The sequence below is a fragment of the Cryptomeria japonica genome, chromosome 3, assembly GCF_030272615.1.
Source record: "Cryptomeria japonica chromosome 3, Sugi_1.0, whole genome shotgun sequence".
Taxonomy (NCBI): domain Eukaryota; kingdom Viridiplantae; phylum Streptophyta; class Pinopsida; order Cupressales; family Cupressaceae; genus Cryptomeria; species Cryptomeria japonica.
The window spans coordinates 843,542,507-843,553,082 of record NC_081407.1 but is presented as its reverse complement, the minus strand read 5'-3'; positions in this window follow the sequence as shown (position 1 = coordinate 843,553,082).

Below are 10,576 nucleotides of genomic sequence, written 5' to 3'. Positions count from 1 at the left end.
GATTGTTTGGGTCCACATGAGACTTGGATGGGGCCGGGGGTTGAAGAGAGGTTACTAGGATAACTCATGATGGGGCCAGGACCTATGGAGGCCTGCTAGGATAACCATACCAAGCTATGTGATGACACTCTTCCCTTATGGTCACTAGAGTGTAGTGTTGTTGATTTCACCTGTTTTGATGTGGAGTCATGTTTTCTGAGTTTACTTCTTGTGAGTCATTTTGATGTTGTGAGTTTGAACATGTGTGTGTGCATACCTATAGGTTGCTAGTGGGTCTTATTCCTATCTCCTAGCACTGTGGGGTGGGTGTTTTTGGAGCCACATGGTCGGGTGGTAGTGCCACATTCCATCAGGTGTGTGTTCATTCCATCTTGCGGAGTTGGCTTCACAAGTGTTCCAGTTGCACTTGGATTTGAGCATTTTATTATCCAGTTAGATCCTATTTGTTATGGATCATTCTTTGTATATCTTGGACCTCTAATGGTCAGCTATATTTATTATATTGTATTCCTTCATGGCAAGATGTAAATTGTAATGTAACCTTACCTGATTTAGTTACATGCAATATAATTATTATCTTTGATGCAAGCAATGTATGTATGGAAATTTATTGCAATGCATATGTTTTATTTGAATATTGGATATAATGAAATGGTTAGATTTCTAATAAATGAACTATGACATGTTATCAATATTTTATTCTATTGGATAAATTAACCATTGATTTAGTGTAATGATGTTATTAATTTTAATTACTTAATTGGATTAATTAATGTTAAGTAATGTTTGTGGTAACCTAGTTAGCCAAGTTGGGAAACCCTTTAAGTGTTAAGTCTTCCATTATGTAATCTAAACCTACATTCACTCATTGTATCATTAAAATTATTAAAGTTTTAAATAATATATATTTGCACTCTTTTCTAGTGTTTCAGTTTAATCCCTTCGGGGTTTCTTGGCGAGGCGTTACATCATGTGTTGGATAGCCGATGGCAAGATAGCTGCAACCATGTCGGTTTCTATTTTTTGTAGAGAAATGTGTACACACAATCCATCTATATATATATATATATATATATCTGTGTGTGTGTGTGTGTATATATATATATATATATATAAAAACATATGTATATAAATGTATATATGCACAGATATATTCATATATGTGTACATATATGTACATATAGAGATATCAAGCATATAAACACATACATATGTATATCTATGTATATATATGCATATTTTTGTATATATATACATGCAGATATCCATATGTATACGTGTGTGTGTATATATATATATATAAAGAGAGAGAGGCACACACACATATATATATGTATAGAGAGAGACATACACACAAACATAGAGAAATGCACACACACATGGATGCATAGATAGTCTGCAGAAAATCTAGATGTTAAAAAAAGACATAATCCAATCTATGTATATATATATATATACATATATATGTATATATATATATATATATATGTATATATATATATATATATATATATTTACACACATACTTTTTATATATGTATATAATTATACACATGTATATATAGATATACATCAATTTTATATGTGTATGTATAGATAACTACACACGTCAAGACATCTTCCACCATGCAATGTACTGGATAGCTGATGGTAAGACAACTACAACCACATCAGTTTTTTTGTTTTTTTGAGAGGAATGTGTATACATAATCTATCTATATATATATGCATGCATATATGTGCACATATATACATATATACACATTTGTATACATATATATAGATGTATATATACGTAGATCTATTTATATATGTGTACATATATATACATTAGAGATATCAACCATATAGACACAAACATACAAAGATACATAAAAATATATACACATACATATATATCTATGTATAAATATATATGCATATATTTATATATATATACACACACATATCCATATGTATACATGAATATATCTATATTTGCGTATACATCTATATATATACATATATAAAGAGAGAGAGAGAGAGACACACACACACACACACAAATATGTATATATAAAGACAAACACACAAACACGAAGACATGCACACACACACACAGAATCAGAAATGCACGTTCATAAAACAAACAAAATGTAGACCCCAACACAGATGGAAATAGTGGAATTTTAAAACCCTAAAATTGTAGAGAGCTTGAAATTTCCTATCTATGCTATCTCAAGCTGGTAAGCTTCAGCTTCTTCAAGCCACTCTTCAGAATCTTCCTATCTATGCTCTTAGCTTGTATAGTATTCCGACTAAATTTGCTGAAGCTTTAGAGAGGATTCAAAAAAGATTTCTTTATTCAGGGGTAGAAGACAAAAAAAGGATAGCCTTGGTTGCCCGGGATAGAGTGTGTAATCCTAAGTGCAAGGGGGGTTTAGGAATTAAAGTTCTTAAAACTTTTAACAAAGCTTTGCTTGCTAAACAGATATGGAGGGCTCATGGCATTAAGAAAGATTGGAGTCGGGTGTGGTTTGATAAATATATTCATAACCAACCACTTCATTCTCTTCTCTACTCTAAAGATATCCCTATTGGGTCTTTCATATGGAATAGTATAATCAAGTCGATAAAAGTTGCTAAAGCTGGAGCTGGATGGGTTCTTGGCAAAGGTGACAAAATCAGGTTTTGGGAGGATGTTTGGATTAAAGATGAACCTCTGTTTAATCAGGATTGTATCCAATTCATTGATGAATACAAAAGAAAGTATGGGTCTATGGTTTGTACTTACGGGAAGGAGAATAAATGGGTGAGGCTTGATGCTATTTATGCTGTGTTTTCGCTGCTTCAGTGGGATTTACTATCCTTTTCTGTTAGTCAAGACTTTGATGATGTGTTTCTTTGGAAGAGAAACCCCAGGGGTAACTTCACTATTGCATCTGCTTATAAAAAAACTATTACTCCGGTCAGCAACCCAATATGGACTAAAATCTCGAATAGATTCCTCATTCCTAAAGTTAACATATTTTTTTGGCTTGCAGCTCACAACAAGATTCTTACCATTGATAACTTGGCTCATAGAGGTTTAATGTTTCCTAATAGGTGTGAGTTATGTCAGAAAGAGGTAGAATCTATGGATTATTTATTTATCTATTGCTCCTTTACTTGGGAATTCTTGAGTAAATTTTGGGTGCAATGGAAAGTTGAATGGGTTATGCATAAGAGTCTCAAGGAAGTCATTAGGCAATGGATCTTTGCCACCAAATTTCCTCTCATCAAGATCCTCTGGTCCTTTATCCTTCCTATGACCTGTTGGTATATTTGGAAGGAGATAAATAACAAAATCTTTATGGAGGCTAAGTGTACATCTCATGTGGTTTTTGAAAAGATCTATAGGGCAATTAAAGAAAACATAAACACTCTTCACAGAAACAACAAGCAGTGGAGTTATCTTAATATGAATGATAATGAGAAAGGTATCCTCACCAAATGGAATCTGATTCACAAGATTTGCAAATCTGACATTAAGATTAGGAGAGAAAATGTTGTTTGGAGATTTCCCTTTCATGATTGGGTTAAGGTAAATTTTGATGGGGCAGCCAAAGGCAATCCTAGGAAGTCAGGAGGGGGAGGAGTCATCAGAAATACTCATGGTGTTTGTGTTGCTGCTATTTCCTCTCCCTTTGGAGTTCAAAACAATCATGTTGCTGAAGCTCAGGCAATGTTAAAATGCCTCCAGCTTACTCAGGGTTTTAAATTTAAAAAAATATGGCTGGAACGGGACTCTCTTAATATTATTTAGGCTATCAAAGGCACTAGTTCTCCCTCTTCGAACATTTACAATATCAATGAAAGTGCTAAAAAATTATTAGATGACTACGATAGTGTTTTCATTTCCCATACTCTAAGGGAAGGTAATAAGGTTGCTGACCTATTAGCTAATGAGGGTGTTTATTTAGAGGAGGACACTAAATATATTGGAGAAGCCTCTTGTAAGAAGGATGTCCAGGTGCAATTATTATTTGATCATGTCCATGGTTCAAGTTAAGTTTATCATTACTTTTTTGGGTTTGGATATCAAAGACAAAGATTGGAGTTATGTGAAGTGTCAGCTGATGATCGTTTTTAGGCATTGTGATTATGATCATTGGTGTGACATGGCTAATCATAATAAGTGTTGGTTCATTGTGACTATTATTAAATACCTCTTGAAAATCAAGGAAATTACCCTATTTTTCGAGCCCAACATTCTGTTCAAGAGTGTGTGCTTAAGTCCTAGTTTTCATTTTTTGAGTAACTTGTGCTCTGTTGAAGGCCTTCACCTGAATTACAACATTGGTGGAAATCTTAATCGGAATGAGCCCTTTGGCTGTGATAATTGGAAAAGTGAACGGAAAGTTTGGCAGAAGCTGCATAGACATGGTTTCATAGACTACATGGAAAAATTGCATGGTAGTAAAAAGTCAGTGTCTCAAGGTTTCACCAAGGGATGGAACAATAACAAAGTCACTCTATTCAGGGAGACTTCAAAGCTCGATGAGGATTTGGTGGTGAAAGTTACTGGTTTACAGAAGGAAGGTACCAGGTTTTACAGAGATTGAAATTTTGTAGCAGAAGCTATTAAAAACTTCCCTAAAAGTGATGAAGAGAGGGTTCGGCTCACTAAGAAGGAAAATGTATCTTACTACCTCCCACATCAGGTAAAGTCCTTTTGGCAGAAGATGTTAAGGGTTTTGATGGAATTCTTAACAGTTGATGGTACATTTATGAAGGTTTATAATTATCATTTTTCTATTCTAAACCATTTCTGCCATGGTTTTAAGATCTCTTTGCCTTTCTATTTAGCTTCATCCCTGAATGAAAGCTTGGCCCACCATGCAAAAAAACCCAAATCCTATCCCATAGCTCACCAAGGTCTCATTCTTCTTATTTATGACCATTTGAAGGAAAAAGCTAGGGTTAATAAGGAAGATCCTTTGGTAGAAAATGCCCATATTTCAGATGGTCATGAGTGTTCTGAGTCTAACAATGATTCATCTAACATTCCTCTTCATAAGAAAGGGAGGGTTGGTGATGGAGATAAAGAGGACACGGATGTGATTGCTGGTTTAGAGGAGGAATAGGGGAAGGTGGCTAATGACAAAGCAGAGAGTGAGAAGAAAGAGGTTGCGGGAGAAGAGGAGGAGGTGCAGAGAAAAGTGTATGTTGAAGAGCCTAACCATATTGTCTCAAATAGCAGGAATGTAACTCATCACATCATAGAGGAAGTTAACCCTAAGTCTATGAGGTGTCTGAGTAGGGTATGGAAATGACAGACTCTATTTTGAATGCTGCCAGAACTAGCACTCTAGAATTTTTCAATTTCTAGAAGTGGGTAATTGAAAATATCTCTAGTATTCAGAACAAATAGAGAGATTTGGATTATAAGATTCATAATTTGATTAAGGATACCGATACTGGGAAAGAGGATGCAGAGGTGGACACTAGTGAGGCAGATGATGAAATTGAAATGCAGGACTGGCCGGAAAAAGAAATGATTAAGGGAGACTTGAAGCATCTAGAAGATGTGATCATAATTGTCAAAGATAAGGTTGAGGTTGATAATGAAATTATTATCAACCGGATTACCAAAACCAAGAAGACCTTGAAGAAATTTATGAATCACAGCCTTGAGGTTTTGAACGTCTCGTCTCAAAATATGAATGCCCTGGTTGATTTTCTAGAGAAGAACCAACAGAACAAAGAGATGGTGATCATTGACGATGTGCCAACCTCCAGCTCTACTCCTCAATCCTCGAGATGAAGAACAAGGCAGACTACCAGCGATCTGGAGATGAAGACTAAAGACACCCATCACAAGTAGGAGAACAAAGACTTGAGAGAAGCTGCTAAGGCTATGATGATGCTTTTTAAGGATGCAGAAGAGTCTATAAAAGTTTTTATTTGAAATGTAATTTTGGTCTTTGTTTGCTAGTCTCTTGCTGGTTTTTTGTTATCCTTTTTCGTAGCTATTCTTTTCTCTGCTGGTCTTTTGCAACTTTTCTTTCTATGTCCTATTCTCTCTAGTTTCTTTCATGCTTATCTTTTTGTTATGTAAGCAAGTTTTGGGTCCCTTAAAACCTGATTTTACTTAATAAAAAACATACAAATATATATATATATATATATATATATATATATATATATATATATATATATATATATATATATATATATATATATATATATATATATATATATATATATATATATATATAAGCCTAAAATATTGAAACCCTAAATCAAGCAACAGGAATAACCCATAGCAGGCTATATATCTCAAAACCCTACATGAAACAAAACATAGAGAATAAAAAATGGACATTTATAAAAACAATCAAAACACACAACCCATAATAGATGCAAACAGTGGAATACTAAAACCCTAAAAACGAAGAGAACCTGGAACACACTTTCATTGACCGCGAGAGAAAAATAAAATTATTGAAATATATAACACATTATTGAAACATATAACATAGAGAGTCGCAAATGCAAATTCATTAAAACAATCAAAACATAGAGCTCTCAACATATGCAAACAGTCAAATTTTGAAAACCTAAAAAAGCAAAGAACTTAAAATTTCATTTCCTTAACTAAAAACACATAGAACCTAGTTAAGAAAACAAATAATAAGGCATACAACCCAAAATTTTATTTAATTAACTAAAAATGAATAGAAGCTGGAATGTCTTTCCATTAACTACAAGTGCAATCAAGAAAATAAATAACCATAGCTATATATCTCAAAACCCTACATTAAGTAACGAAAAATAACCTACAATAGGCTATATATCTCGAAACCCCACATCAAGCAATGCACAAAGAATAGGAAATGCATGTTTATAAAAACAATCAAAACACATAGCCTATAACACATACAAACAGTGGAATACTGAAACCCTAAAAATGTAGAGAACCTGAAATTTCCTTTCATTAACTAAAAACACATAGAATCTGAAATGTCCTTCCATTAACTACAACTGCAATTAAGAAAATAAATAATAGGGCAAAGAACCTAAAATTTACATTCATCAACTAAAAATGCATAGAAACTGAAATGTCCTTTAATTAACTGCAAGTGAAGTCAATATCAAAATGCATAGCCTGCAACACATGCAAATAGTGGAATACAAAAACCTAAAAATGTAGAGGACCTGAAATTTCCTTTCACTAACTAAAAACACATAGAACCTAAAATGTCCTTCCATTAACTATGACTGCAATTAAGAAAATTGATAACAGGGTAGAGAGCCTAAAATTTCCTTTCATTAATTAAAAGCACATAAAACATGAAATGTCATTTCATTAACTACAAGTGCAATCAAGAAAATAAATAACCATAGATATATATCTCGAAACCCTACATTAACCAACATAAATAACTCGCAAAAAATGCACATAGCTAAAGCCAAAAAATAGCAGTAACACACATGTATGAAAAATACAGAGAATAAAAGCACAAATTTCAAATTGAAAAGGTACTTGGATTTGGGAGCTGAAATCAATTGCCTCCCTTCTACACAGGCAAACGCTTATACTAAATAGAGTCGAGCACTACCGTTTGATCAAAACCCACCAAAAGGCCAAAGAACCCGACACACAATGAAACCAGCAACAGTATCCAGATAATGAAAATGCAAAATTAATTATGAACTACGAGTGCGAACAAAAGAAAGATAAATACAAAGAATGGAAACAACCCACACGATGATGGTATAGTGTTCGCAATGATAGAACCGACACACACACACTCCCTAAGTACATAAAAAATCCCTCATAGTGACCAAGTCTTTTAGCCACATTTAATGCAGGCTCTTCGCATGACTATCAAATCCATCAATACAGGACGTGGTAGGCGTTATATGACCTCACCGCCACATTCCTCTCAAAAAAAGAAGAAGACAACATGGTCGTAGCTATCTTGTCAATGGCTATCAACACGCGACATGGAAAGAAGAGCTCACCAGAAACATGCTGGAAAATGTTGTCGAAAAGCTGACACTTTGGTAGGCAAAAAGCCCGCACAGGGAGCCTATCAGCTAATTATACACCAGGCTAATTAAAAAATTACTTTAATCTTCCTAAAGAAACTAGGAAATTATAAAAGCATATGCAATGAATGTAGGAAGGGGGGGTTCACAATGGTTACATTGGAGGTCTTTCCCAAAATATCTTGTCCATTCAATTAAAATATTACTTATATTAAATTTTCATTCAATGAGACATATATAAAGTTATATATAATTGTACCATGTTTGAATATTTTAAAATCACATTATAATATAATTTTACATTTCCTTTTTAATGTGCATTATAATTTTCCAAACTACTTTTAATCTCTCATGAATCGTAGATCTTGCAAGTCAGCTGAACAAGTTCAAATAGAAAATGCTTTCAACATAAAAATTACATTATAACAGTTTTACATTTACATAATAGCTGTTTTAACTTGTTCAAAAGTACTTTAAAAGCTGGCCTTCCATTTTCTTTAAGAAGTAGAAATACGACAGCATGACATCTTGGTCATGAGTTGTTGACTTACAATTAGTAAGCAAATACCGTTGGATCATCAAATGAGCATCTTACATGTGGGACTTGGTCAACGCATGGAAATAAAGGGCGAAATACTCTGCCTCAACGGAACCCACATTTGTGTCATCGACTATCACACATCCAGATGTGGGCGCTAAGAAAACGAAATCATAGATAATCAGCTGTCATCTGAGTACGGAGAAACGTAACCTTGGGCCTTTAAGATTTTATTTTATTTTTCTTGTTCATCCACCTCTTTGTAATGCACCGAAAGCTTGTTTTTAATAAACTTCCTGTCTTTATCGAAAACACGTGAACTGTTGAATAATATCGATTTTGAAATAGAAAACCCAGTCACTCTTAATTTAATTTAATTACATATGAAGACCAGAAAAGTCTTCAACGCGTCATTGTTTTACTTTGAATATCACCCTTCTTGAGCGAATTTGAATATCACCCTTCTTGAGTGAATTTGAATATCACCCTTGTTGAACAATTCAAACACTTGGACACCGTTGTCTGTCTCTATAAATACGATATACTTCCATTATCTAAGGCCATTCACGATCTTTGTTCTGTATCTAGCAAGATATTTCAATATTGAAGTATTCAAACAATTCGCCCCGTCTATCTCTATTGTATCTATAGCCATTCCCGATCTTTTCTCTGTATCACGGAAGATATTCTCCCAGCTTTCCCTTCTTCATTTGTAAAAGAAAAACGTTTGTCTACTTAAGATTTGTTCCGGCGGTTAGTATCGTGAGATCAACGCTTCTGACAATTATGGTATTGTTGGTTGTAGTGAATAATTTGCTTGAAATTGTGGAAATGTTGCAATCGTGCTCTAACTGTGCAGGCAACATTCCAGATCCTAGTTGCTGTAAAACATAAAACAAGGCTGATACAAATATTTTGGATCCAACCACCTGATTATGATATTCCGCCATGAAAACTAGGGATGCTTGTACATAACTTTCATATTTTCTAATCCCTGTGCACTAATCACTGATATATTTATAAGGCGGATCACTTTCATCTACCTTGATTGCCTCATATTTAATTTGCATGATCAAATTGAATAAATATGATTCATGAATGGTACATTAATTGTTTGCTATGGGGTCTCAAAATTTACATTAATGAGATTTTAAGTGCATGCTCTGGATTGCGACCTTCATCAGGAGAGGGAATTCTGGTAAGCTCCAAGTTCGTGTCCTGAGATATTATGATGGAGGGAATCACCTGCAAGATTTCATTCTAGGCTACAGGATCAAGAGGGTCATCCACAGAAAGGAGATTTTAAGTGCATGTTCTGGATTGGACCATATCTAAGGTTTCTTAAATTTTCATGTTGTAATTATAATTTATGTTTGTTCTGACTAGATGGGAGAGGGCTAAATCATTACGTAACAGTCAAAATAGGAGTTAGAGCACTCAATGAGAGAACCAACTGGAACCAAAAACTAGTTGACTATAATGCATATTTGTTATTTGAATATTCTTTCAATGTTTAAAAAAATACGTTGCTTCTACTCTAAAATTAAAAAATTGGGAAAACTAGAAGAAATATAATGATGAAGTGGAATATTTCAAATTTAATGGCTTTCAAAGGTTGTAATATTCTATGTACATGTATTATCCTTTCTTTGCAATTAAATCAAGATAAATATAAAATATTCATAAATATTATTTAAAAAAGGTTTCAAGTAAAATTAAAATATAAAATGATATAACTATAAAATATAGAAGATTATTTTAAATGAAAAATCTTTTCAAAGAGTTGTTGAGGACAAATTCAAAGAGTTATATTATTTGAAATGAAATTTATTAAAGAGAGGTCTTGTAATGAGAAGGAAGCATAAGTACATTGAAAATACATTTTATTATATGATTTATACATTTTATTGGAATATGGAACTTTGGTTCAAACAATCAAAGGATGAAATCCTTTTAGACCTAAACTTAGAGAGTAAAAATTCACACTTTCATGGAGTGATTTCACATACAAGTAATCATTGG